Source organism: Podarcis erhardii, assembly GCF_964252035.2.
Source record: "Podarcis erhardii genome assembly, chromosome: 1".
NCBI lineage: Eukaryota > Metazoa > Chordata > Lepidosauria > Squamata > Lacertidae > Podarcis > Podarcis erhardii.
In genome coordinates, this window is record NC_138497.1 from 121,152,522 (window position 1) to 121,159,065 (window position 6,544).

Consider the following 6,544-nt stretch of genomic DNA (forward strand, 5'->3'; position numbering starts at 1 on the left):
ACTACACCATATGGGACAGGGAGCTGTTAGCCATTCACGCAGCGTTCAAAGCGTGGCGACATTTCCTCATTGGAGCCAAGCACACAGTGCAGGTCCGCACGGATCACAAGAACTTAGAGTATTGGCGCACGGCGAAACTCCAGAGCCAAAGACACATGCGCTGGGCAGAGTTCTTCGCGGATTTCAACTTCAGGATAGAGTACGTCCCAGGAGATTCCAACGTTATAGCCGATGCGCTATCCAGGAAACCGCAATATCTCGATGAAGCGGCGCCTGTAGCAGCCAAGCACATTTTCGCACCGCAGGCGTGGTCGTGCGCTGCCGCCACAGTAGATCTGGACGCGGTGCGACGCGCGTTGCAAGTGGATCAGTTCGCACAGTCCAAGATGGAGGAATTGCGCAGAGGTGTGCAGAGTGGCGAAGAGTTCCAACTACGCGACGGGCTGCTAACTCGCAAAGGTGCCCTCTACGTGCCAAGCGACGAGCTTCGCGCAAAGGTTCTGCAGCAGTTGCACGACGCCCCCAGTGCGGGCCACTTCGGTAAGGAGAAGACAATAGAACTGGTGGCAAGAGACTTTTGGTGGCCCCGGATGCGTGGAGAGGTAGCGGATTACGTCGCCAGGTGTGACACTTGTCAGAGGTTCAAGCCAGTACACCAGAAGCCAGCGGGACTGTTGGAACCGCTGGAAACGCCACAGCAACCGTGGGAGAGGGTAGCTCTGGACTTCGTTACTGACCTGCCCAGCTCCAGGGGGAAGACGGCGGTACTGGTGGTTGTGGACCTGTTCACCAAGATGGCGCACTTCATTCCATGCGCAAAGGTGGCGACGGCGGAACAGACTGCCAAACTCTTCATCGATCACGTGTTCAAGGTGCATGGGCTGCCGCAGTCCATCCTGTCCGACAGGGGGCGCCAGTTTGTTTCCAATTTTTGGCAGAAGCTTTTAGGTATCCTGAACGTCAAGATCAACCTCACGTCGGCGAGACACCCACAAACCAACGGCCAAGCTGAGAGGGTCAACGCGATCATGCAGCAGTACCTGAGATGTTACGCCAACCAGCGACCAGCAGTTTGGGTGGACTACCTGCCGATGGCAGAGTTTGCCTATAACAACACGAAGCACGCGTCCACGGGGGTGACGCCGTTTTTCGCGAACAATGGTCGTCATCCCAGAACCTTCCCGGGGTTCGTGGCACCGGGAGAGGGGGTGCCGCAAGGAGCCGACCAGTTTGCAGCGGAGCTGCAGGAGGTGCACGAAGAGTTGCGGAGACATTTAGAGCTGGCCAAGCAAGCATATAAGGTGCAGGCTGACAAAAACAGGAGAGAGGGAGAGGAGATCCAGGTGGGGGACTGGGTGTGGTTAGCGGCCCAAGCGATGCCAGCCAAGTCGTTGGCCAAGAAGAAGCTGGGGCACAGGCAGTTAGGGCCGTACCAGGTGGAGGCTAAAATCAACCCTGTAGCCTTTCGACTAGCCCTCCCCGAAGGTTCCAGAGTGCACCCGGTCTTTCATAGATCGGTGCTCACTCCCTACAAGGCACCGCACAGGTTTCAGGAGTCTGACGCAGTCACGCAACAACACACTAAGTCACAGGAGAGGGAGAGGGCGCCTAGGGCCGAACCACTCAACGAGGTCACAGAGATCCTGGACTCGAGATGGGGGCAAGAGGGAGTAGAATATTTTCTAGTCAGAGAGGGTGCCCCAGTCAGTACCAATGGTTGGGTGCCGGGCTATGCCTTAGACGAACCTCTTTTAAAAGACGAGTTCCATGCCCTTTTCCCTCATAGACCCATGCCAGCCGAGTACTTTGATGACTGGCTCTTTACGCCCACATGTTCAGGCAGCACTTTCCACGGCTTTTCTTCAGCCGAAGAAAGGTCGCCGGACTCCAACTCGCCCAGGGGATCGTGTTCGGGGGTGGACACAGAACCCTCTTATTGGTGGGACGAGCAACCAGAGGAGGACTGGCGCAGGAAATGGCTGACGGGACCTTGGCAGGCAGCACCGGACCAGGTACCAATGGAGGAGGGAGAAGAGAACACCTTGGGTCAAGAACCCGAATTCGAACACTCGTACAACGAACTGCAAACAGAGGAGATGGAGGTGCAGAATCTGTATCCTGCGTCCGCCTCCGAAGAGCGGCAGCTTCCACAACCTGCACCCGATGAGCGGAAGGGGGGAAGGGGGGGCTTCGAGGGGGGGATGGATGTCAGGGTTTTAGGGAGAGAGGAGACAGAGAGCGAGGGCGAGGAGGAAGAGGACGACAACGAGCCGAGGTTGTCCCAAAGTCCGTCTAGCGAATCAGACGGACTGGACTTTGGTCTCTTGTGAGCTGGGACCCAGGGTGGCTCTGACAGAAAGTCCCCTCCAAAGAACGCAAAATTTTTTTTTTGCAAAGCTCACGAACGGTGACAGACATGAGTGCGGAGGAGCAGTTGACGGCGCTGCGAACTACAGTTTCCGAACTCACTGCTGCAGTCCTTGCGTCTCAGAAGAAGCATGACGAAATGGAGAAGCGCTGCCAGGACCTGCAAACAAGGTGGGAACGTGCAAGCAGGGAAGGGTTCCCAGGGTCCAGATCAGAGGGGATTGGACTTGGACGGAGGGGGGGCAGCCTAGTCACCCACTTCGATGGGAACCTGAAGCACTACCCCAGTTTCAGAGCAGACGTTTTGTATGCATTGCACTTGCTTCGTCATGACTTTAAAGATGAGGAGGAGAAAGTGGGGTTTATTGTTTCTCACTTGCATGGGCCGGCCAGAGACTGGTTGCGCAATTTGTGGCGTGAAGATGGCCCTGCCCGCCGCGATGCAGATGAATTCATTAAAGCGATGGATGCCTGCTTCCAGTCAACTGTAGATGTGGATCTTGCACGCAGGGAAATTTTTGGATTGCGGCAAGGCAAAGCCACTGTGCGTCAGTACCATTCTAGATTTTTTGCTTTACTGACTGCGCTAAGCTGGGAGAAGGATTGTGCACCTGTGAGGGATTTGTTCTGGGAGGGGCTCAGCGGTCCCATTAAGGATGAACTTGCCAGGGGAGACAGACCCCAGACCCTGGAGGAGCTTGTGCAGAGGGCTTTGGCGATTGGGATACGGCACGAGGGACGTCCTTGGCACACTGAGGAAGAACGTCAGGTGCGTCCACCAGCGAGGACGTCTTCTTTCATCCCCAGGGAGTTCAGTCAGTCACATCCTTCGCCGCTGGGAAGGCAGGGGGAGGAGCCCATGGAACTTGGTGGTGCTAAGGCTCAAGCAACAGCCAGAGCCCCAGCTTCCGGTGCAGTGAAGGCAAAGCCTCCTAGAGGGACCAGGAAGTGTTACATTTGCGACAGTGCACAGCACATGGCGAAAGAGTGTCCCCAGAGGCTGCAGAAACACACTGCAGCTTTAGCAACTGTTGCAGCAGAAATGATGCAAGCAGAGCAACCTCAGGGAAACGACAGTGCCTGGCTGGAAGCAGAGCTGCTGGGGCTCAGCCAGGCGAATCTGTAGAGCAGTCCCCAGCGCTTTTGCAACGCACAGACCCTTTACCACCCAAGCCAGCGGTGCAGCTCACTGCAACACTTCAGTTGCCGAATGGGACCACCCTGGAAGTCCCCATCACGATTGATTCTGGGAGCAACGCAGATTTTGTGGGGACGCACTTTGTCAAGCAGCATCGCATAGCGCTTCTGCCAGCGACAACACCTCTGAACGTAGTCACGGTGGATGGCAGGAAATTGCTAGGAGGACAAGTTGTGCAACAGACGCCTCCCATGGTGATGAGGATTGGAAATCATCGAGAAGTCATCAGCTTCAATGTCACCCGCCTTTCAGACACGCCTATAGTATTAGGCATGAGTTGGCTGGAGAGACACAGTCCTGCTGTAGCGTGGTACCAACGGCAGATCACCTTTTGCTCATCGTACTGTGCTCAACATTGCATCCAGTCCAGCCAGGAGGAGGGAGCTGAGCAGCAGTTGCAACTTGGCATGGTGCAGGCAGTACCCCGCAAGTACGAGGGGTTCCTGGAGGTTTTCTGCGAGAAGGAAGCTGACCAGTTGCCGCCCCACAGGCCTTATGATTGTGCCATCGACCTGGTGCCAGGGGCGCAGTTGCCGACTGCAAAGCTGTATTCCATGTCTGAGGACGAGATGCAAGAACTCAGGGAGTTCATAGAGCACAATTTGAAGCGCGGATTCATCCGAGAATCGAAAGCGGTGGGGGGCAGTCCTGTTTTCTTTGTAAAGAAAAAGGACACGCCCCAAAAAAGACTCATTGTGGACTATCGATTCATAAACAGTAAGACCAAACCCAAGGCCTTCCCCATGCCCAAGATAGATGATCTCCTGGCAACCGTAAGGAAGGGGAAGATCTTCACCAAATTGGATCTGCGTGGAGCGTATAACCTCATACGCATCCGGGAGGGCGATGAGTGGAAGACGGCCATGTTCACGCCTCTGGGCACGTACGAATACAGAGTTATGCCATTTGGTCTCCAAAATGGATCTCACGTCTTCCAAGCATTTATGCATCACGTGCTAGCGGGACTTCTCTACAAGAAATGCGTGTGTTTCCTCGACGACATCCTGATCTTTTCGGAAACGGAGGAGGCCCATGAGAAGGACGTAAAGGAAGTCCTGCAGAGACTACGGGAGAACAAGCTCTACGCCAAGTTAGAGAAGTGCCAGTTTGATGTGACGGACGTGGATTTCCTAGGCTACAAGCTGTCCGACAAGGGGCTGGCCATGGACAGCGCCAAGGTCCGCGCGGTGTTGGACTGGAAGAGCCCTCGCAATCGGAAGGAAGTACAAAGATTCATCGGCTTCGCCAACTTCTACCGCAAATTCATCAGAGGTTTTGCAAAGGAGACGGCAGCGATCACGGACACTCTCAGTTCCAAGAAAAAGAGGTTCGTGTGGACGGAACAGGCGGAGCGCTCTTTTCAGAAGCTTAAAAGCCTTTTCGCCTCCGAGGAGCAGCTGCTGCACGTGAATCCAGGCAAGCCCATACGACTAGAGACCGACGCGTCAGACAGAGCGGTTGGAGCCGTACTCCTGCAAGAAGATCCACATGGAAACTGGAGACCCGGTGCCTTTTACTCCAGAAAGCTCAGCAAAGCGGAGCAAAACTACACCATATGGGACAGGGAGCTGTTAGCCATTCACGCAGCGTTCAAAGCGTGGCGACATTTCCTCATTGGAGCCAAGCACACAGTGCAGGTCCGCACGGATCACAAGAACTTAGAGTATTGGCGCACGGCGAAACTCCAGAGCCAAAGACACATGCGCTGGGCAGAGTTCTTCGCGGATTTCAACTTCAGGATAGAGTACGTCCCAGGAGATTCCAACGTTATAGCCGATGCGCTATCCAGGAAACCGCAATATCTCGATGAAGCGGCGCCTGTAGCAGCCAAGCACATTTTCGCACCGCAGGCGTGGTCGTGCGCTGCCGCCACAGTAGATCTGGACGCGGTGCGACGCGCGTTGCAAGTGGATCAGTTCGCACAGTCCAAGATGGAGGAATTGCGCAGAGGTGTGCAGAGTGGCGAAGAGTTCCAACTACGCGACGGGCTGCTAACTCGCAAAGGTGCCCTCTACGTGCCAAGCGACGAGCTTCGCGCAAAGGTTCTGCAGCAGTTGCACGACGCCCCCAGTGCGGGCCACTTCGGTAAGGAGAAGACAATAGAACTGGTGGCAAGAGACTTTTGGTGGCCCCGGATGCGTGGAGAGGTAGCGGATTACGTCGCCAGGTGTGACACTTGTCAGAGGTTCAAGCCAGTACACCAGAAGCCAGCGGGGCTGTTGGAACCGCTGGAAACGCCACAGCAACCGTGGGAGAGGGTAGCTCTGGACTTCGTTACTGACCTGCCCAGCTCCAGGGGGAAGACGGCGGTACTGGTGGTTGTGGACCTGTTCACCAAGATGGCGCACTTCATTCCATGCGCAAAGGTGGCGACGGCGGAACAGACTGCCAAACTCTTCATCGATCACGTGTTCAAGGTGCATGGGCTGCCGCAGTCCATCCTGTCCGACAGGGGGCGCCAGTTTGTTTCCAATTTTTGGCAGAAGCTTTTAGGTATCCTGAACGTCAAGATCAACCTCACGTCGGCGAGACACCCACAAACCAACGGCCAAGCTGAGAGGGTCAACGCGATCATGCAGCAGTACCTGAGATGTTACGCCAACCAGCGACCAGCAGTTTGGGTGGACTACCTGCCGATGGCAGAGTTTGCCTATAACAACACGAAGCACGCGTCCACGGGGGTGACGCCGTTTTTCGCGAACAATGGTCGTCATCCCAGAACCTTCCCGGGGTTCGTGGCACCGGGAGAGGGGGTGCCGCAAGGAGCCGACCAGTTTGCAGCGGAGCTGCAGGAGGTGCACGAAGAGTTGCGGAGACATTTAGAGCTGGCCAAGCAAGCATATAAGGTGCAGGCTGACAAAAACAGGAGAGAGGGAGAGGAGATCCAGGTGGGGGACTGGGTGTGGTTAGCGGCCCAAGCGATGCCAGCCAAGTCGTTGGCCAAGAAGAAGCTGGGGCACAGGCAGTTAGGGCCGTACC